Below are 24,065 nucleotides of genomic sequence, written 5' to 3'. Positions count from 1 at the left end.
CATGTTCCAGAACAGGGATTGATAGTCGTTTTCTGGGAAGGGTCAGAGAGGAAGCATTTTCAGACTGTGGGCCATCTAGTGTAGGTGGCTACTACTCAGCTTGGCTCTAGGAACAGCTAAGGACAGCACGTCAGCAAATGGGTGGCTGTCGGCCAAAAAACTTTATGTACAAACATAGGCAGTGTTCAGGCTTGGCCCATGGGCCTGCTCTAGGACAATAAACCAAAATTTTTTCTACTTTCAGTAGACTAATTTATCACCCCAAAGTCCTTAACTGTCTACTGTTAACATTATGTTACTAAACACAGTTAATTATTGCTTCAAAAACTTATAATATGCAGCTTCCAAAACAACTGTTTCTCTTGAAAATATAACCCCCGCAACATGGATGGAGCTGGAGGCCATTATCCTTAGCAAACTAACGCGGGAACAGAAAACTGAATGCCATATGTTCTCATTTAGCCGTGGGAGCTAAAGGATGAGAACACGTGGACACGCAGAGGGAAACAACACGCACTGGGGCCTCTCAGAGAGTGGAGGGTGAGAGGAAGGAGACGATCAGGAAAAATAAGTAGTGAGTACTAGGCTAGGTGGTGAAGTAATCTGCACAACAAACCCCCATGACGCATGTTTGCCTATGTAATAAACCAAAAAAAAAAAAAAAGGAAAGAACGAAAAGAAAATATACCCTCATCTGTTTGTTCTTTGAGTCTCAGAATAAGCTCACTTGTGTTAAATCCCTAGTGGATGTGAGGTTAGTTTTTATCTAATTGGTCTCAACACCTCCACTCTGGCTGTAAGATTTTTATCCTTTTTCCATCTCTAATTTCTGCAATACCCCAAATGTGTCTGAACATCTTCTGCTGGATTTTAAGCAGATGCTTTGGATTTCATGAAGCACATTTACATTTTTCAACACCGTGGAAGTGTCTGGGCAATTTAGGCACACATGCCATAATTTTTCAGCTTGCAGGGCACTGTTAAATATTTCCCCAAAGAGTCTCCACAGAGCAGAACGAATATTCAGAATATTCCGGGACACGCTGGTGAGCATTTCTCCCAGTTCATGTCCCGGCTGGGGTCTGCATTGGAAGAAGACAGGCTCCTGTCAGTGAAATGAGACTGCCCTTTATTTTACTAAAGGATGGCTGACTCATAGTGCTTCTCCTGCTTTCCCACCTTCCATTCTCTCTTTTGAATTTGGTCTGGATTCAGGGGCAAGGGAAGATCAGAGCCTTCTCAAGATGAAAAGGCGCTCGAGGACTTCCGTCCTGTACTTTGGAGTTGTCACAGCAGTCTGCTTGTTCAGCTCTCAGGTTTCACTCTCTCAGCTGAGAATGTTCTCCTAATGCTGTGCTTCCCATACAATGGCCTGCCTATAGTCAACCCTCCCAACCAGTGTGCATGATCTTGGCACAGAGTATCAGTTACTGGAGCCATTTACATTTGCATCAGCTTCAGTTTCTCTCTTCATAAAATAAGCAAGTGATTCTAAGTGACTTAAGCTCCTGAGTCACAATCCAGTTTCATGGGGTCTTAAAAGACCCTTGAGATATTTTGTACAGAATATCTGAAAATGTAGCCTGCAGGGTTTTCATGGTCTGCTGGTGTCTAAAAATAAACTTTAAGCTGACTGGCAGCATGAGAAGTGCCCAAATCAGCAGATGGTGTGAAATGCAAGACGTGTGAAATGAAAATATATTCACCAGAATACACATCCTTTCCCATTTATTAAAGGTCTGATGGGAACACATGCTCCTGATAGACACACAGTGGGCTGTTTGATCAGGGGGGTGTCGGAGGTAGAGCGTGTCTGTCTTTGAGCAAGATTCTTGATGAGCTCACACATGAGCTCCCTAAGGACAAGACATTAGTGTAGCTGAGAAGGCTGCATCACCTGGGGACCTGGCCCCAGTGGACCAGGTGACCCACAGTGGTCAGGTGACCCATATCCATGCGAAGGGGAATTTTCAGGTGCACCTTTCAGGGGTTACCCTTGGCTCTAACTGCCCTGCATTTTAGATCAAAGGCTTGTCAAGTGACAGAGGAAATGCTGAGAGCAGCCCTAGAGCAGCTAGTGATGTCACAAGTCTGGAGGAGATACTAAATCTGATGGAAATAGAATACAGAGTCCAAAGAGATTTCATCCGGTTAGAACACATGACAAATTGCTGAAGATTAGAACAACAATAACAAAAATACATGTAAAAGAAATAATACAAACTCAAGAGCCTTTATCTTAATGTTCTTACTGTGAAATGCAACTATTTCCACGAAATGGATGGATAATAATGAGTGGATTAACATTCACTCATTAGTTAGCATTGAGCTGACTTATGTTAACTTGCATTTACTTTTCCAAGCACTTTACACCTCCTGACTTAGGTGATCGTCCACACTCTACACAGCAGGACACGTCACCCCTTCCACTTCAGAGGGAGTGGCCAAAGATGACTCAGTGGCTCAGCTCAGCTTATAAGTGGAATATGTAGGATCCGAACCCAGGAAGGCTGACTGCAGAGTACACCCCATCAGCCCACTCTTCTGATGTTCTCAATGGTCCAAATAGGAGACTCAGCTTTCTCAGAACTCATGTGTTGAAAGTAAAATGTTACATGATTTCTGTGACTTTAATGGCAGACTGGGGATGAGTTTTATTTTTGTCACAGGGCCCATAACTGGGTTATACTTTACAAGAAAGACAGGTAAAATATTACAGAAAAAAAAATGGGTCTCTTCAAGGCCATTGTGCCATTGCCAGTGTCCCTGTTTGTGAAGCCCTGAGCAAACGCCCTCATATTTAAAATGAGGAGTTTGGAGAAAATGATCCTGAGCTCTGTTCCAATTCTGTCGTTCCATGATTTGCTGAACAAAGTGAGGTGCATTTATGTAAAAACTGTGTAAAAAAGGAAGAGGGAAGAAACTCACGGTCCACTGAGAAGTGAAAGGCCTCTGGTGGGGGTATGGCTATGAAATGGTAGCACCTTAGCATTCGCCACACAACAGCGCTAAGAAACTGCAGTGTTGCTCTCAAGGCCTTTGACTGATTTGGTGAGGCCTACCTTTATTATCAAGGGTTTCCATTTTTACTTAAAGTCAGCTGATTGTAAATGTTAATCACTTCTGCACAGTACCTCCACAGCAACAGCTAGATAATTGAGTGTAATTAGGTAGCAGAGCCTTGCTGAGTTGACACATAAAACTATCACAGTCCACCCCTTGTCAGCTGGACACTCAGGCACATCCCCTTTAAACCGTTTCTCTAGACAAAGCCAGTAACAAAGCCATGTTTCTTCATAGCATGAAACAACTGCCCTGCATACTACTGAAGATATACTGCCATCCCCAGAGGGGTGTGCAGAGTCCTTGGGGTGCTGTTCACTTTTTTACATCCTGTAACTTAAATACTGTGCTATCATTAGTACATCCTATGTTATATGATAAGATCATAAAAGAGGAAATAAAAAATATGCATGTATGTGTATGTGTATAGATATATACAAACACGTACAACACATATGTTGATACAGTCTTACAAGGTATCAAGCAAATTTTTATTATGTTGCTTGGTGTACATCACATTCAAAGGCATCATTAAAATAAATATGTTGACCATAATGCTATTGCAGTACAGCATCTTAATCTAATTAATATTTTAATCTAATTGATATCTTAATTGATTAATATTTTAATTAATTGGATTAGTATTTTATTTCAATATTTTGCTTTACTTTGTTTCTTTGAAAAAATAAACCTTCTTGCATTTGAGTTGACCCTTTTAGATCAGTTAGTAATATGTAATTCCTAAATTTTATTTTGGCTCTAAAATGCTTTAAACCCAAAGTGAGCTCAGCTGCCAGTCCTAGGTTCCCCAACAGTTAGTGAGTCCCTTCACACATGTGAAACTGATGAAGGTTTTATTAGCTTGGTGCAAGAGTAATTGCAAAAACCACAATTACTTTTGCACCAACTTAATAGAGGTGCATATCGTATTAGATCTCTCTTCCAAAACCAAGAGAGAGATGCACTCGTAAATAGCAGGGACAGAGATTAAAATGTCCCCATTAGGCCCGAGAGCAAGTCAGCTCCCTAGCGCTTAGCCCCCATCCTTTCCCTGCCCCACCCTGGGTTGCTCCCCTTGACAAGGAGCCCACTCATCACAACATTAGCTCCCGATGGGAAAGAAACAGGCAGATCCTGAAGAGCTATTGAGGACCAGCCAAGGCCAGCAGGCAGCATTGGTTTCCAAAGCTGCTATAACAAATTACCACAAGCTTGGTGGCCTGAAACAATACACATTTTACAGTGTTGGAGGCCAGAAACACAAAGCCAGTTTCACTGGGGTGAAGTCAAGGTGTTGGCAGGGCTGGTTCCTTCTGGGGATTTTATGAGAGAATCTCTATGCTTGCCTTTTCCAGCCTCCAAAGGCTGCTGCGTTCCTGAATCATTCCACCCCTTTCTCTATCCTCACATCTCCCATTTCCTCTTTCATACTCCTGCCTCTTTCTTATGAGAACCCCTGTGATTAACTGGACCCACCTGCATCATCCAGGATGCTCTGTCCATCCCAAGCTCCTGAGGTTCATCATGTCTGCAAAGTCCCCTTTGCCATGGAAGGCAGCATCCACAGGTTCCAGGGATTAGGATGTGGACGACGTTGGAGGGGCCATGGCTCAGCCCACCCCTGGGGATTAGAACGTGGAAATCTCGTGGGGAGATTGTTCCACTCACGCTCAGGCCCACACCCTCCTGGGAGGAGAGGTGAGTAAAATGAAGGAAAAGAGCTGGAGAGAGTTTCCAGGGAAGTCTCTCGTCGTGGAGACGTGAGAAAAGGAAATCATGCGGAAATAAAACAGAAATGAAACCCAGGAGAAACCTGGCTGTCCCCACCCGACTGACTCCCATGGAGAAAGCACAAGGAATCCTGAATGTTTGATGGGTGTGCACTGGGGCCAGGCCTGGGCCAGCCTGCCCTGAGTCCATCCCTGGCTGCCTCCTGTCCGCCCGGGGTCACAGGGACTGACCCAACAGGAAGGGTCCCCAGGCTCTGGGGTCTGCTAGGTTCAGGCCACCCCAGCCTTGGCAGGCGATTGGGAGGCATAGGAAACAAAGCAATGCTTCTCCCCTTCTTCTACAACTTCAAGAGTTGCTTCTCCTCCATAACGCCAGCTCCCAATGAACACGCCCAGCTCTGTTCTGCGCAAGAACCTCTGGGCTCTGCTAACATTGCCTCTGTCCCCTCCCCTCCAGCCTCGAGGCAGGGGCAGGGGTGGTGGGCTTCCTCTGTTTCCATCTCTGGGCTGCCTTATTCCTGTTCCTCTAACCTTGCCTTCTCCTAATTCTTCCAATGCTGGGGAACCAATGACCTGTATTAAATTCTCTGTTTGAAAATGGTGTGTATTCTGGGACCTGTTGTGGGGTGGGGGGAGGTGGGAGGGATAGCATTAGGAGATATATCTAATGTAAATGACGAGTTAATGGGTGCAGCACACCAACATGGCACATGTATGCATATGTAACAAACCTGCATGTTGTGCATATGTACCCTGGGACATAAAGTATAATAATTTTAAAAAACCTATAAAAAAAAAAAAAAGAAAAGGAAAGGAAATGGTGTGTATTAGTTACCAATTGCTGCAGAACAAATCCCCCAAAACTTAGGGGCTCACAACAACATTTATGATCTCCCAGCTTCTGTCAGGGGTCCAGGCATGGCTCAGCTCAGCCCTCTCTCTTCGGGTCTGTCTCCAGGCTGCAGCTAAAGTGTTGGCTGGGGCTCCAGGCATCCTAAAGCTCCCCCTGGGATGACCCACTTCTAAACCTACTCACGTGGCATTGACAGGATTCAGCTCCTTATGGGCCATGGATATGAGGGTCTTAGTTTCTCAGGAGCTGTTAGCCAGGGGCCCCACCTAGTTTCTTGCCAGTTGGCCATCTCTGTGGGGTGGCTCACAACCATGCAGCTGGCTTTCTCAGGGTTAGCAAGGAAGAGGGCTGCAGAGACCAGCAAGAGAGCAAGCATAGGTAGGAGCAAGATGGGAGTCGTAGTTTGTGCAGCCTAATCTGACCAGTGACATCTGACCCATCACTTTCGCCTATTCTGCTCATAAGAGGGATGCTACTGGGTCTCACCCTTAAGTGGATGGGATAACATCAGAACACACATATCAGTAGGAGGGGATCTTGGGCACCATCCAGGAAACCGGCTGAGCAGATGCCTGCCCCTCCGCTTGGTGTCCTCACGCATCCGTCTCTACAGTGCTTCTGAGAACCATATTGGATTTGCCAGGGTCAGTATCCACTAATGTGGTGCCTTTGGTCTCTCTCCTTTCTACAAGGAAAAGAAAAATAGTTTATTAGAGAACCTGTTTCCTACTGGTGAGTGTTTGAGTGTCCCAGATACTTAAAAGCCAGGGGGAAGTTTCACCTTCCTGTTAATGAAAGAGTTGGTTGTGGGAGGATCTCTGTGCCTGCGTGGCCAAGGAACAAGCACCCATTCTGCTCTCGACCCGTAGAAGTTTCCAATGAATGAACACTTTGTCCAGACCTATGCTGCCCCCACCCCAAAGTCACAGCTTAGAAAAGGGGTTTATTTCTACAGCGTTTATTTTTAAAGTGACTACGATTTTGTGCTTGGAGCAGCTGGCCTGTCCTTCAGAAGGGCGGTTAGTTATTTCTGAAGGTGATTCTGACAGTGACGTGGCAGTCCTTCAGCACGCAGTCGGTGGGTTCCACGCCAACCGATAACCAGCCCTTTTGCTCCTTCTTTCTTTTCCACAGTTGTACTTCCCAGGTAATCCCTTCCCTGTGGGCAGTTCAGCCATGGTAACTGGAGGCTGGGAGGGGGTAACTGTGTGCAGAGGGGGATCACTGCAGATCAGACATTTGAAGACATTTCTACTTCCTAATGATCATTTTCCAGAACTATTGACAGAAATTTACTTCTTCTGTCTTAGGAAGCCATCCCTTAAACATAAGCTTCTTCCCTGCTCTCAGTAACTCCTCTCACCTATTCCGATACGGGTACCATACAACCCTCCATTAGAGGACATGAAATGTTTTCAGAACAGCACCCTAATAAGGTTGTGTTTTCTTGTACTGATTCCTATGGTCCTTTCTTTTACAAGACAGAACAGAAATCCAGTTCATCTAACGCTTTCTTTTAGGTCTTTATTTTCCCAGCCATGTCCGGAGTTGGCTTTGAATGAATGGTAATGCCTGACTAAATACATCGATGATAATAGAGATAGTGACTGACAACAGCATTTATTCAGGGCTTCCTATCTGGAGCAAGTGGTTTCCAAGGTGTTTGACGTGTTCCGTTCTGTTAAATACTGGTAATGAGGTCCCTGCCTCCTTTTTTCTGGTGTGAAGACCGAGCCTGGGAGAGATGAAGTGACTGGCCCAGGGCACACAGTGTGCAAGTGGCAGAGCTGGATTCGGGGCCAGGCATGTAGATGCCACCTCCTGCACCCACACCCAATGATTCCCCTTTCTCCAGAGCATTCAATCAGGCTCCAAGTCCGGGTCATTCCAGAATATACCATGAGGCTCCACACTTGCTTCCTTCCCTCACTCCTTCACTTAGCTCTTGCAGAAGCAGTTTGGATCATGTGTTATGCTTCAGATGCACAACCTGCTAGACTAAAATCAAAATGCCTTTGCAAGGCCGTCCGTGGGCTGTGCCTTCTCCAGCTCGCCTCTCTTTCAGCTGTCTTCTCCTTCTTTCATTTACAGAATGCACCACACCTCCTCCAATGCAGCATTTCCTGGCTCCTTCTTCTTCCTTGGGGCTCAGCTTGAAATTGTCACCTCCTTAGAGAAACCTTACTTTATGGCCCAGGCAAGCCCCCATGTTCCTTCTCCTGACCCCATTTGGCATTCACCATAAACAACTTTACATCATTATTTGTTCAGTGTCTTTCTTTCCATTGTTTTTTAAAAAGTTCCATGGGTATATGAGAGTGGGATCCACTCTCAGAATATGCTACTCCTGCACACTCCCAAATGGTGAATACCCAGAGCTGCTGCTACTGATGAGGAACTACACATAAATAGGATGTTCCTCAAGGGAAGGCTGGGGGTGTGACATCACCAGTGGGTAAAAGCAGGACCCACAGCAGAGACTTCTGGCTTTCTTATTTGATTCATTCTCTCATCCAATGTTATGGTGCCTGGGCTTCAATACAGACTCAGGAAATATTCTGTGTGCTCTCCGAATTCATAACCTAATGGACAAAACGGACATACTGGGATAATTACAGTAGTCCCCTTTCTTTCCCTGCTGATGAAATTGAGCACCAGGCCTGGGTGGCATGGGTGGAGAGGCCCTCATGCAGTCAAGGAGATCCTGAAAAGCCTCATGGAGCAGTCATAGGTATGGGTTTCGCTTCGTGTCTTTCTTACCTGAGGACACATGCTGGCATGTCTGGGGAGACCAGAACCTGCCACCTGTCCCTGGTTCAGATGCAGAAAGGTGGGCTTTCCAGGAATTTCTTATAAGCCTGCAGAATTAAGGAGCTTCTGAGCTTGCCTGCCTCCTTGTTCCCTGTGTTATCAATGGCATGCCTGGCATACCGAGTTCCAAGCAGGTGATCTTTAGCTGTGCCTCTCTCAGAGTTGACACGTTCTGTAGCGAGTAGGTATGTCAGCAGGGGCCGACCTGCTGTCTACTTTCAGTCACTGCTCCCATGCTTTAGTTTTTAACAATGCAGCTCCTCCTCCCCTCAGCCTCACCATGTCAGACTGCTTGCGGAGGGACCACGCAGTCGTCCATCCTGGAGGGACTTTCCCACAGCTCACTGCTTTCCACTGGTGAAGCCCATGGATAGCATTACACTATTTCCTGTGCTCTGAGATTCAGGAGTCTTAGTTATGGGAGTGACCCCAGCACACTGCTCCTCCTTTGTAAATTCCTCAGAAGGTAGTTTCCAGGAACCCCATATTCTCCCTCTGGGATCCATGCGCAGTTAAGATGAAACTGCCGCTGGTTCCATTGACACCTGCCAATCTCAGGGCTGAATCTGAGCAGCCTTTGTGAAACTGTTTTCTTTTCCGTATAGGGCCGAATTAAACAAACGTATCACGTCTGGGAAGTGATATGTCTATCTGGGAAGTTCAAATGTTAGCTGGTGAAGTTTGTATAGATGAACTATTTCTTTTAAAATTAATTGTTATCTTCAGTATAAAAAGAAAAAATAGCATTATCTACTTATAGCATTATCTACTTAAAGTAGTCATGAAGGGTCTACTTTGTAAATATATTTATAAATATTACTATAGTATAGATAATATGTAAATTTATGTTATAAATTGTGTGTGTATATATGTGTGTGTGCGTGTACATGTATATATAACATAATGTAAAAGCCAATAATTTAAAACTGGGTGAGAAAGTAAAATGCCACATAGAAATCATTGTAAGAGTAAAGATTTGTAGCGAATTTTTTTAGAACAGCTGGCAGAATGAGCATGAACCTGCATGTCATTGTGTTGTATGTCTGTGTCTGCATGAACAACTTCTATTTCAGTTTTGCACCAGCGGATCCTAATTATTCTGTCCCTTCAAGAATAAGCTATTGCAATCTCAGCGTTTGCCAGTAACTTTAATAGTTTTCTTCTTAATAGCAGTGGATCCGAAATATTTTCTCAGGTTGAAGTGCTCTAATCCCTGAAATCTGTTGAAAATGGAGTCGAGTCGACACAGTGTGTCCACACTTTAGGCCCTGAAGAATCTTCTTGGCAGCTTGCCTAGAACCCCAAAGCCATCTGTGATTTGCATACAAATGAACATTGTGAAATTAAAAATAAACATGCAACCATAATATTTACTTGTCTGCCTTTGTTTCGCACTCTGGGAGGAGAGATAGTAGGCTGAGTGCATTCATTTGCCCTGAAACCCTAGAGCTGAGTTGTTCTTACTGCATCTGCAGTTAGCAGCAGATAATTACAGGTGGTGTTTTTGGAGGCGAGGATAATGATACTGAAAAAACAAGTTTGAAAGACATTCATGAAGCTGGTAGTATTATATAACTGCTATAGGCTCTGTCCTGTTCACATTTTCTTCTAGTTCTTACAAGGGACCATCAGTGCCATGAAGTTGGCATATGAAGCAGGAGTGGCGAGGTGATGCTGCTGTAACAAATGACCCTGAGATTCCTGTGACTGACAGCAGAGTTGCTTTCTGTTGCTACCTTAGGTTTCTGTTGTGGATAGTGGGCTGCAGTTCTCACACCATCCTCCTTCCTCCAGATCCCTGGCGGAGGCAGCATTCCCATCTGGAGCATTGCTGGGCTCATGGCAAATGGAAGGGAGATGGTAGAATCCTGTGATGTCCCTAAAGCTTCTGCTCAGAAGGGCCTCTGGTCACTTTCACTGATCATACTTTAGCCAAACTTTATGTTAGCTGGGCAGGGAAATGTAATTCCCCGAGTAGGAAGGGGATCACAAGTCACAGGACCATGCCTGAAGAAAATGGGATGGGAAGGTATCACCCTCTCAAATTTTCTTTGCATTTTCAGACACTTTCACAAGCAAGTGCTCATTTGCTGCTCATCTTGGCTTCACCACTACTGGAATCTGAAGAGTTCTCTCCCTGTGATGATGATTCCTTTGGCTAAATTTTGATAGTCTTGTTTTAAGTGCCAACATTCGTTTCTCATTTTTAGGGCCTTGCAAAGTAGCCCGGATATTTTCCCTTCAAAAGTTCTCATTGTGCAGGAACATGGGATGCAGTCCCCCGACAGGACGCCAGGCGGCGTGTGAGTAGTGGGATGCAGCCCTAGCTCATACCCGGAAGTGGCTTTCTCCAGCCACTGTCCACGGGATCCTGGATAGACCAAACTTTCTGTCAGTTCCTGCTTCAGATAAGTCTATTTCCTGGACTTGCATGATTTGTTTTTCTCACAGCTTCCCTCTTTGGAATTCTGAATGTTCTCATCCAGTGGCCCAACAACTGACTGCTGTGTCTCCCCACTTGGTTTTCCCGGAACCCCAGGGATATTTTGCAAATAGAATCCTGAGGTCCTGTTTTGGCATTCCAGCCTTCCAAAAGTAAGAATACAGATTAATCCTCACCCACAACGGCCCTCTCTAAAATTCTCTCTATTGAATTGAGTGGCTCACCTTTCACTCAAACACGAAGCACTTTTTCACTATTAAAATGGGAACCCAAGCCGCCTTTGTTTTACAAAATTGGTGAAGAATTTTTTTTTTTTATTATTATACTTTAAGTTCTAGGGTACATGTGCATAACGTGCAGGTTTGTTACATATGTATACTTGTGCCATGTTGCTGTGCTGCACCCATCAACTCGTCAGCACCCATCAACTCGTCATTTACATCAGGTATAACTCCCAATGCAATCCCTCCCCCCTCCCCCCTCCCCCCTCCCCATGATAGGCCCTGGTGTGTGATGTTCCCCTTCCCAAGTCCAAGTGATCTCATTGTTCAGTTCCCACCTATGAGTGAGAACATGCGGTGTTTGGTTTTCTATTCTTGTGATAGTTTGCTAAGAATGATGGTTTCCAGCTGCATCCATGTCCCTACAAAGGACACAAACTCATCCTTTTTTATGGCTGCATAGTATTCCATGGTATATATGTGCCACATTTTCTTAATCCAGTCTGTCAAAAGAACCAAAAAAAGCACATCTTGATTTTTCTATAAATTCCTTTTTACTTATTAAAGAGAAAGTTAACCATTAACAGTCTACTGGGTCCAAAAATCCCTGTCCCCAGGAGTATCATTAAAGAAGAAGTATGAGTCCGAAACGAGCATCACTGTGGAAAATGAGACTTTGACCCTCCCATTGTTCTGTGGGAATATCTTAATGGCGGTGACCCTGAAGTGAAAATTGCATCATATGAAGAAGTACTTTGGATAAACATTTCCTCTCTAGACATCTCTGTCAACTTTGGGATGACCAAGCCTGTTGTCAGGACCCCATGAAATGTCTATGTCCCTCTTGGCCATGAACTCTGTTTTCTCCTGCCATCTATTGTTCTGGAAGAGTGTTCTTGCCCCACAACCAGCATCCCTGTGTCTCATCTCCCTGCCTCTGGGCTCAGTCCACTCCCTGCATTACACCTTGGTGAGCCCTCATCACTTACCTGAGACAGCGCCCATCCCAGCATGGTATCCCACGCCCTTCATCCTCAACTGCACAGTTCCGCTCACCCTCAGCATCTCAGTCACATTACACTGATCTGCTTAGAAATGCCTGAGCCAGCTGCTCCCTGGGGCCCCTGGAATCTGGTACTGGGCACTCCGTGGCATTCTCTCTTATCTCTGTGCCCTTCTTTTCTCAGAATTTCTATTCATCATTTTAAAATCAGCTTGAGAATCACTTGATTTAAGAAGCATTTCTTGACAACTCACAAGGAGAGCTAGCCTTGCCTTTCCTTCCTTCCTTCCTTCCTTCCTTCCTTCCTTCCTTCCTTCCTTCCTTCTTTCCTTCCTTCCTTCCTTCTTCCTTTCCTTGACCTACACATACCAAAAATTCAAAATCTTCTGCAAAAATTTTAACCTTCTGATCCTTGTATTCAAGGGTCATAATTGTTTTTAATGAATAGAGCTTCCTTGTCTTCAAAAATCAGTCATCACTGTATCAAATTATACGCTCTTGGTGGCTCTAAAAATCTTATTTGGGGTTGGAAGATGCTAAGGAAAGAAAACTATTCTGAGTTCATGCATTTAGGATTCAGAGCCTGCACTATTTATGTCCACAATTCTTTAACCCTCCTGACAATTGATAAAGTTACTATTACTGTCCCATTGTAACTATTGATAAACTGAGCTTCAGGGGGTTGAAATGACTCAACTAAGTCTCCGTTGCAGGGAAGCGTCAAGGTCAGTGTTCTTATTTTGCATTGTCCTGTATCTCAGTAGACACAAGCTTCCATCTAAAGACTCAAAAGTATTTAGAAATAATGTCTGTGATTTTCCTTTAAGAATACATTAATAATTTTATCTATGTGTTCTTTTACATATTCCAAATATTTAAGAAAGTCTACAGTGTATTGAACACTAGTGATTCCCAAGCATTGAGTTATCAGCCTCTAAAGGGTTGAACAGCCAACACTGATATCCAAACAAAACCAGTATCAGTCTTATCAGCAATGGCAGATTGTATTTTTATAGGAAGCTTATTTCAAGAGATGCCGTAGATCTTTTTTTATCACATACTACTAGATATGTTTCTTTGAATGCCCAGTATGTAACTATTAACTGGTTGAAAAAGATTTGGAGAGACCTACAGAGGTCACAGATGCCTTTGAAAGCCATTCCATAACTAAACCTTGTCTAAACTTACGCCCAATATCTTTTTTCTGTACATATATGCCTGTGGGAGATGTATTATTTGTTCATTGTGTACGCTTTATTTTATTACCTGAACAATATGTCAGCTAAAAATAATGAAATCAGTATAGACTTGTGCCATTTAATTAAAATTACTATCAATGGCTTAATGAGAATCCTGTAATATTTGGAGGTAGATTTTTAATAGACCTATCGATTGGAAAGATTAATAAATTGGTCATAATTGCTTTCAGTGAACAGAGCTTCCTATTAGGCATAGAAAGGGTGCTTTCATGAAACCAGCTGAAGTACTGGGATAAACCTCTTCAAATACACTGACTTGTTAAGACAGTGAAAAACAAACTTTTCTCCTTAATCTACATTTTAATTACATTGTTTTTTAAAAAAACCTTCTGAAAATGAGGGTCTGGGATTCTGAGTCTTTCATCAGTGAGAAGCAGTATTTTGATGGTTGACAGACTCTTTCAGCCTCTCTGCACATGCCAGGACTAACGAGAAGCCGTCTTTATTGTAAATCTTTTTTTTCCTCCTGAGGGAATATAATCATCCACATACTATATTTAAGAATATTAGAAGAAATTGGATCTGTTGTGCCTCACTTGCTTAGAAGACTTTGAATACAGTAACGTTAGTCTTGTTCAGAAATATTTATTGAACACAATACTTCTTATAACTGTTCTGTGGCAACTTCTTCTGATCCCCAGAAATCACTTTTAGGTCACTCAAGTAAAATGGTAGAAAGAGCTCTGAAGAAAGAAGTGTGAAGTAGATTCTTATAATATTTTATTATTTTGAATTATGAATGTACCAAATAACTTGGCCTTATTAACTTTTAGGAGATCTCAGGGTTTTAAAAAAGGCTATATTTTTTTCTTAGGTTGCCATTTTGTACTAAAGCTTTAGAACCTGTATGGTATTTTTAAATGTTTTTCTGATAATGCATTATTTATTATTACTCTTTTTAATGGGAAGACCTTCTGTGGCCACCGTCCATCCTATTAGTAAAGAAAAAGGCTGTTTTTGTGCTGGTCAAGCCTGGGGCTTTAAACTGGCCACTTGGGGGATCAGGTTAGCTATTGTTTTGTAGTCTGACCACTTTTTGTTTCTTTCAGTGTCCTTTTCCTTTCTGGAAAACCTGATAATAAGACCCAGACTCACACAGGTTGAGTCTTCTCAACAGATGCTTAAGCCCAAAAACATTCTGGTAAAAGAAGATGGCCACAGAACTGTTTAAGTTAGCATTTCAGTGTCAACCCACAATCTTTGTACTCATTAGGGAAACGTTCCATATCTTGACTGTTCTGGTGCCTAAATAGCATCCCAGATTCGTCAAAACTCATCAAAAAGTACACGTAAAGTGTTGCATCTCATCGCATGTGAGGTTAACCACAGTGGCGTTCACTGCAGTCTTCAGAGGAGTGCAGTTCTGAAGGCTGCTGGCCTTTGATGCGCCGTGTGGAAAGCTCTTCTAGACTTTCTACTTAGGTGAAAGAAAAGGCTTGAGCATCAGTTGTTCAGATTCAACTTGTGTTAGGAAAGTCGGGGTCTTCTTTTCAGGGTTCTCAGAAAGGAAAAAGAAAGAAAAATAAGGAAAAAGTGGCCAGACTATGAAACAATAGCTCACCTGCCCCCTTACTTCCAGATGGTCTTAAATTAAACTAAAGTCAGTTGGGCCTGGATAATGATTTTGAGAAGCATCACCAAGACCCCGCAGACAAGCATGACATTGCTTCAGAGAAGCTGAGGGGACACAAGCAAGGAGGGTATGGTGGCTATTAACTGTGGGATTCCCCAGGGCTTGGCGAGATGGCCTCACTCCCACTATGCATGAACCCTGTGGTCAGGGACTGAAGGTTGCTCTCTCCCCAGCCAGTGCTTGGGAGCACCCAGCACCCCGATTCAATCCAGAGCACCTTACCCAGGGTATTCCCAGTGGGATACAGGGCTAGAAGCACAAGAGAGACCTGTATTTCCTTCTCAATATGGAAAGGAAAATGTGAGGGAATAGCAAACATGTTAAGGTTCAAACAATGAGTTCTTGCTGGAGTTACTTTGAAAATCCTGCTATGGCATGAATTACTTAAAAAACGTGGAGGGCTTAGAAATTATACAAGTGAAAGTCAGCCATTCAGGCATCTTGTGTCTTTAAAAAAGGGCATTGGAGAAAAAGGGCAGGTTTAAATAAACAAACAGACAAGCAAATAAATAGGAATTTGTTTATTAGTGATTTCACTTCTGAAAGTAGTTATGCCAAGGCTGACAAAAGAAAAGAAAATGATTAGTCACATGTTTTCAAATGTGCTTAAATTTAGATTTTTCTTCTTTCAAACTAAAAGTAAGTAAATAAAGAAATTTGTCTTGATTTTTCAACAGAGGCATTAGTTATTCTGTGCACTTTGGTCCCTCATGAAAAATCTCGAGGGTTCCAATGACATTCTAAACAGTAAACATATTTTTGCATTTTAACCATAATGGGGACAATATGCTATTCTTAATAAAGAAGTGGTTATTTGGGAACTGGAAGTACATATTTGATTTTAATTATAATCAACAAATGTTTACTTTCCATGAATAAGAGTCTGGATGGGGTTTGGTTGTGCATTTCCATATTGTGGTTCTTTAAAAAATATATATGTACTAAGCTCTTTGTAAGCTCATGAGACTGCAGATTTGATCATTGAAGGCCAAAAAGTATGTGTGTTCGGTGGCCAGACCAGCTTCCTTTAATCATCAAGTTTTGTTTTGTTTTGTTTTGTTTTAAGTTCCAGTAAGGAGGGTCAAATCTGCCTTGTTTTGCAGGTCAAGTGTCAGGCTCTGGCTGGAAATTCAAGCCTAGAGCACATGGTTCATGATAGAGTTCATAGGATCTAGGAACCTTCTGAAATTCTGTGAAATATCTTATATATATGCAAATGTTTCAACAGTTTTTGTTAGCTATTCATAGAGGTAAGTGACTATCCCCAGAATGTGAAGGAACTGGAACTATGCCGTTGCTTTGCGACCTGGTCCTCTCTCAGCTTCCCAGGTGTCATCCAAACTGTATCCTTTCTCCCTCTGCACAAGGTGCTTGAAGGAAGGAAGTGGCAGTTTCATCATCAGTTCATCCTCAGATCAAAGGTCATGCCTTGTTTATGTCATGAATACATGAGTGGGTGTGCACTGATTCGTCAATGTCCCTTTCTATGCTTGTTTTAAGACACATCTTGACAATCGTGTATCCAACTTACTGTTATACGATGGCCCTGTTGAATCTGCCTGTGGCCTACAAGAATCTCTTCATTGGAAAGTTTTATTGTACAGGGAGTTAGATGCATCTTGCACTCAGTTACCGCCATTCATGCGTTCAGCAAATATCCACTGAATGCCTGCTACATATTTGAATGTTTGCTTTCAAGAACCTATTCTAGTAAAAATTATGAAAATTTAAGTGGCACTTGATATTTATGTTTTGCAATATTGGTGCTTGTTTGTGTTTTGGGGTAGGAATGAATTTTTGGCAAATTGTTCAGATCTTTAGCTTTTACTTTGGTGAAAGTTAATTCATTGTATAATTTCAGTTGTTTAACTCCATATAGAACACATGTTTTATTTGGTAACTGTTTGTATGTTACAGATATTTATTTAAATATAATTGTATATGTCCATACTCAAAAATCACTTTAAATACACAGGAAGCTAATTTGAAAGATGAATTTAAAATGAGAGGGTTAGGTATTTTCGAAGCATGTACAATTTATTTTAGGAATATGGCATTCCCATAACTTTAGGCTCCATTTGTATCTTATAAATTTATGTGGTTGCACCATTTGCATGTATCTTTTCATGTATCTTTTTGAATTATACATATCTTTTCATAATTAGACTTAATTTTAAATTCTAATTCAACTCAGGAAAATCAGTGATCTCCGTTCTTTTACAGACACATATGTGAGCGCACGCGCACGCACACACACACACACACAGAGGCATGATTCTTGGGTGATAAAATCAACAATAAAATTCCAATGAATATAACAAAAACTTTACATTGTATCTTATGATATAGACCTGTACTGCACGATATGGTAGCCACTAGACAAATGTGGCTATTTAAAATTAAATTTAAGGTAAAAATGATAAAAAATTTAGTTTCCCAACCACATGTGCCACTTATTTGTGGTGAGAAGCTACCATATTGGATACTGGAAGAATATAATTTATGTAACCCACTGCCTATAGCTATGCATTTAAGTAATTCCCACTATTTCAATATTCTAAATAATTCTGTAATGAAGAACGTTATATACAAATTTTTACACATATTGATTGTATCTCCTTTGTGTGCAGTAATTCATTCATCAGTCAGTGAATAGTGTAGAGAAGCCATTATGTCTCTGGAACTACTCTACAGGAATAAATAAAAAATAGTTGCAGATCTCTGGTACCATGAGACATATGTTCTAGAAAGTAAACAATTAACAGAGTAAAAATGAATGAATGAATGAACAGTAAATTTGTGAATAAATTTGCATCGCAAGAGTTCTTACTAGGTATGTATTAGTTGAGCCAGTATTATGATTGTAAACATCTGTTCTCAGTATGTCAAGCTTTAATTCTGTCGGTGGTAACATTTTTCATATAGGAAGTTTTAACACTACATATTTTGAGTTTAAAATCTTTTTCATTATGGCTTATGCTTTTGTGAGAGCTTTAGACCAGGGGTCCCCAACCCCAGGGCTGCGGACTGGAACTGGTCCATGGCCTGTTAGAAACTGGGCTGCACCGCATCAGGTGGGCAGCAGGCAAGCTCGCTTTACTGCCTGAACTCGGCCTCTGTCGAACAGCAGCAGCATGAAGTTCTCATAGGAGTGGGAACCCTATTATGAACTGCACATGCAAGGGATCTAGGTTGTGTGCTCCTTATGATAATCCAATACCTGATATTCTGAGGTGGAACAATTTCATCCCAAAACCAACCCCCCTGCCCCCACCTCATCCATGGAAAAATTGTCTTCCACAAAACTGGCCCCTGGTGTCAAAAAGGGTGGGGGCTGCTGAATTAGACCCAAAAAGCACCAACTGCAAAGAAACAATAGATCATTTTAGTTCACTAAAATTTAAAATTTCATTTGTGCAAAGATGCGTTTTTAAAAGTGAAGAAACAATCAGGACCAGGAAAGGATGTTTGCAATGAATACAGCTGATAAAAGTTATCTCACCTATAAATCATGAAGCAAACACAGTTTATATATATATATATAAACTTTATATATATAATATATATAATAATCACACATATCTGATATATGTGATGTAGATACATAAAACTCATATATATGGAAAATCGATGGCATCTATTTTTAAGTGAGTGTATCTAAATGACAAGTAAACAGGGGAAGAGATACTCAACCTCCCTAGTAATCAGAAGAATGCAAATTGAATAACGAGGAGGTATAATTGCACAACCATGGGACTGGCAACATGTTAAAGTCTCACATACCTGAAATAGCCTCACAACATGTTTGTTTGTTTGTTAGCTTTTATTTTAAGTTCAGGGGTACATGTGTAGGTTTGTTACATAGGTAAGCTTGTGTCCTGGGGGTTTGTTGTACAGATTATTTCATCAACCATATATTAAGCCTAGTACCCATTAGTTATTTGTCCTGATCCTCTCCCTCCTCCCACCTTCCATCCTCCAATAGGCCCCAGCATGTGTTCCCCTCTTTGTGTCCATGTGTTCTCATTTAGCTCTCAGTTATAAGTGAGAGCATGAGGTATTTGGTTTTCTGTTCTTGTGTTAGTTTGCTGAGGATAATGGCCTCCAGCTTCTTCCCTGTCCCTGCATAAGGACACAATCTTGTTCTTTTTATGGCTGCATAGTATTCCACAATGTACCACATTTTCTTTATCCAGTCTACCACTGATGGGCATTTAGGTTGATTCCATGTTGTTGCTATTGTGAATAGTGCTGCAGTGAACATACATGTGCATCTGTCCTTATAATGGAATGATTTATATTCTTTTGAGTATATACCCAGGTACCCAGTAATGGGATTGCTAGGTCGAATGGTATTTCTGTGTTTAGGTCTTCGCAGAATTGTCATATTGTGTTGGTTGAACTCATGTACACTCTCACCAACTGTGTATAAGCATTCTTTTTTCTCCACAACCTCACCAGCATCTGTTTTTTTGTTTTTGGTTATTTATTTATTTTTTTTTTGACATGGAGCCTCACTCTGTTGCCCAGACTGTAGTGCAGTGGTGTGATCTCAGCTCACTGCAACCCCTGCCACCCAGGTTTAAGTGATTCTTGTGCCTCAGCCTCCAGAGTAGCTGGGGTTACAGGCGCAAACCATCACACCTGGCTAATTTTTGTGCGTTTAGTAGAGATGGAGTTTCACCATGTTGCCCAGGCTGGTCTGGAACTCCAGGGGTAAAGAGATCCACTTGCCCTGTCCTCCCAAGGTGCTGGGATTACAGGCACAAGCCAAAGTGCCTGGCCTATTTGTTTTTACTTTTTAGTAATAGCCATTCTAACTGGTGTGAGATGGTATCTTATTGTGGTTTGGATTTGCATTTCTCTAATGATCAGTGATGTTGAGCTTTTTATTATATGATTGTTGGCTGCATGTATGCCTTCTTTTGAAAAGTGTGTATTTGTGTCCTTTGCCCACTTTTTCATGGGATGGTTTGTTTTTTTCTTGTACATTTGTTTAACTTCCTTATAGACGCTGGATATTAGACCTCTGTTGGATGCATAGTTTGCAAAAATTTTCTCCCATTATATAGTTTGTCTGTTTTCTCCATTGACAGTTTCTTTTGCTATGGAAAAGCTTTTAAGTTTAATTAGACTCCATTTTTCAATTTTTGCTTTTGTTATGATTGCTTTTGACATCATCATCATGAAATATTTGCCAATTTCTATGGCCAGAATGATATTGCCTCGGTTGTCTTCCAGGGTTTTCATAGTTTTGAGTTTTATATTTAAGTTTTTAATCCATCTTGGGTTAATTTTTGTTTATGGTGTAATGAAGGGGTCTGGTTTCAATCTTCTGCATATGGCTAGCCAGTTATCCCAGCATCATTTATTGAATAGGAAATCCTTTCACCGTTGCTTATTTTTGTCAGGTTTGTCAAAGATCAGACAGTTGCAGGTGTGTGGTCTTATTTCAGGGTTTTCTATTCTGTTCCATTGGTCTGTGTGTCTGTTTTTGTACCAGTACCATACTGTTTTGATTACTGTAGCCCTGTAGTATAGCTTGAAGTCAGATAACATGGTGCCTCCAGTTTTGTTATTTTCGGATAGGATTGCTTTGGCTATTTGGGCTCTTTTGGGGTTTTATATGAATTTTATAATAGTTATTTCTAGTTTTGTGAAGAATCTCAATGATGGTTTAACTGGAATAGCATTGAATCTATAAATGACTTTAGGCAATGTGGCCATTTTAATGATATTGATTCTTCCTATCCAGAAGCATGGAATGTTTTTCCATTTGTTTGTGTCATCTCTGATTTCTTTGAGCAGTGTTTTGTAGTTCTCCTTGTAGAGATCTTTCACCTTCATAGTTAGCTGTATTCCTAGGTATTTTATACTTTTTGTGGCAATTGTGAATGGGATTTGTTTGTGATTTGGCTCTCGGCTTGACTGTTGTTGGTGTATAGAAATGCTAGTGATTATTGTACATTGATCTTATATCCTGAGACTTTGCTGAAGTTATTTATCAGCTTAAGAAGCTTTCGGGTTGAGACCGTGGGGTTTTCTCAATATAGGATCATGTTGTCTGCAAACAGGGATAGTTTGAATTCCCCTCTTCCTATTCGGATGTCCCTTATTTCTTTCTGTTGCCTGATAGCCCTGGCCAGAGCTTCTAATGCTATGTTGAATAGGAGTGGTGAGAGAGGACATCCTTGTCTTGTGGCGATTTTCAAGGGGAATGCTTCCAGCTTTCTCACATATGAAGAAGTGAGAATGACCATACTGCTGTTGGGGGTGAAAATGAAAACAACTACTTCAGAAAGGTAAAATTTTTATGAAACTTTTGGAGCAGAAATGGCACTTGCCTGTTATACCTGGAAAGACTAGTGAGTTCTCCCAAGGTTTTAGAATATTTTAGAATATTTATTTCGGCATCATTTATGTTAGTAAACAATTGATAACAGCTAATAAGTGTCCATTGATAGGAAAGTGAATAATGAGTTGTGGTTTATTCAAATACAAAAACATTAATCAGAGATTGATGGCGTGAACTAGATATATGTGCACTAACAGAGACAGTTATTCAAAACATCAAATTGAGTAAAAATGGCCAGTTGCTGGAAACTGGGTAAATGTCAAGATGCCATTTTGTAAAATTAAAACATAGAGAATAGCCCTGCATTTTGTTTGTGGTGAGATCCACATAAGGTGAATGTGTGGAAAGAGACCGGATAGCAGTCGCCTCTCTGGAGACAGGGAGGATAGGCATTGCTCACTAACCGGTGATGGTACTGTGTGGTGTGTCACTGTTCAGGGTGGTATGATAGCAAGTTTAAGGTGTTTGCTATATTATTTTTTCTGTACTCTTCTGCCTTTTGAATGTTTTCAATTTTAAAAAGCAGTTAAAAAATAGTAGCAAATTGTCTAGTTCAAGAGAGAAAATGCCGCTTTAAAAAGTCTTTATCTCATATCTACCTGGAAATAACTGCCTGTCTTTTTTTTAGTGGTGTTGACCCTTTATGCACATGTTTGATATTCATATATCATTATTAGCATTCTTTTTTTTAAATTTATGGTCTTGAGACTTCTGCACCAGCCTGAGTTGAAGGTGTTCGCATATGTTTCTTACGCAGAACAATAAGGTGAAAAAAGTCTGTTCAAATTCACTAACAGTTTTCTGATATCTGATATTTAACTCTTATCATTTTTTTTTCTTTTTTTTTTTGACAGTCGCCCAGGCTGGAGTGCAGTGGCGCCATGCTAGCTCACTGCAACCTCTGCCTCCCAGGTTCAAGCAATTCTCCTGTCTTAACCTCCTGAGTAGCCAACATTACAGGCATGCACCACCACGCCTGGCTAAATTCTGTATTTTTAGTAGAGACAGGTTTTGCCATGTTGGCCAGGCTGGTCTCGAGCTCCTGACCTCAAGTGATCCACCTGCCTCGGCCTCCCAAGTACTGGGATTATAGGCAAGAGCCATTGTGCCCGGCCTGCTTGTTCTTTCTTCTTAAAAATAAGTTCGTAGTTTGTTTTCATTGTCGATATTTTGTTCCCGTTTACTTTTAACAGTTCATAAGGAAAGGTTAAGATTATGATGAAGCATGACCTAAAGACATAGGCTGGCGTGCTTGGGCTCCTTCAGAAACTTGATACTATTCAGTGATTTTTGTTTTTTATGTTTCTATTTTTTGCCTTTTCAATGCTTGTTACAAATATATTCAAATATCGTCATGATTTTTTTTGACGGCAGGGATCTGTTCTGAGAAATGCATCCTTAGGCAATTTCATCATTGTGCGAACATCATAGCACGTACTTACGCAAACATAAATGGTGTAGCCTGCTACACACCTAGGCTGTGTGGCACAGCCTATTGCTCCTAGGCCATAGACATATGCAGCATATTGCTGTTCTGAATGCTGTAGGCAGTTAGCACAATGGTAAGCTTTTGTGTATCTAATCATAGAAAAGGTACAATAAAATACGATATTATAATTGATGATGCTATTGTTGTACATGTGATTTGCCATTGACTGAAACTTTGTTATGCAGTGCATGGCTGTATAAAATGTGAACTTTAGAACAGGAAGACAAACGATAAATATGTATCCTTGCAGTAATATTGTAATGTATAAATAATTTACCAATGCCCATGTTTGCAAGGTCTTGAAACTTGGTTATTGTAACATAATGGAGAATATCTGCTTTAGATATTACACAAGTTATATGTCTGGCATCTAAGAAGATACACGTCACTGTGTTGGGGACTCATTCTCTTTTAGAAATAAGCTGTTCATATTGTTGCCATGATGTCATTGCAGCTACCTTTATGCCTTGCTGTCTTTCCTCCAACCACACTGAATTATTCAGATTCTCCAAGTTGCCAATTTTGATTAGGTCTAAGCTAATTTTGATTCTCTATAATACTCAGTCTTCAAAAACTCAGGAATATCATAGTGCACATTTAGCAATGTATTTGCATGATGTTTTCTGTATACATCCATAGATTTTGTAGTATGTATGTAGGCCTGATACATTTCTTATTAATTTCTGAGTATTTTATATCGTTTTGTTGATTCTGTGAATGGGTTTATAATATTTTAAAAATTACGTTTTCTAACTAATTATTGTCACTATATAAGAAAAACTCTCAATTTTAACATTTAGAGCTTCTAACAAGTCAACTAGTTGAACTTTTAGTAATCCTATTGTTTTGGTTCTGTTTTTTCCATGTAGATAAACATGTCTGTGAATTATGATATGGTATAATTATATTATAATTGATGATAATTTTAAATATTTATATCCCTGATTTTCTTTTTAATTTGTATCTGTGTATCTGATGAAGTTAAACTCTGGGAAAGATATTAAATAAAAGTGGTAAGAGTGAGCATCCTTATAGCATCTGATCATAATGGAAGGGACTCTCTTGCTTATCTTCAGTACGATCTTGTAGAATTTTATTTACCATGATGACTCACTGTTTAGGGCCATTGTAGTACAAAATGACTAGTGTCATTTTCTGTGTTGAGCAGGAAATGTATTAGTCCTTTCTATTTCACTTAAAGAGTT

At 41.0% G+C, this 24,065-nt stretch overlaps 1 protein-coding gene across 1 annotated transcript in view; it reads left to right on the top strand.

Moving 5' to 3' along the window:
- Positions 1-24,065, top strand: part of ADCY2 (adenylate cyclase 2) — a 426,522-nt gene that overhangs the window by 138,322 nt on the left and 264,135 nt on the right. The window lies entirely within an intron of this gene.

Source organism: Chlorocebus sabaeus, chromosome 4, assembly GCF_047675955.1.
Source record: "Chlorocebus sabaeus isolate Y175 chromosome 4, mChlSab1.0.hap1, whole genome shotgun sequence".
NCBI classification, from domain to species: Eukaryota; Metazoa; Chordata; class Mammalia; order Primates; family Cercopithecidae; genus Chlorocebus; species Chlorocebus sabaeus.
The sequence above is the reverse complement of the archived record's forward strand: the minus strand, read 5'-3'. Positions and strand labels throughout refer to the sequence as shown.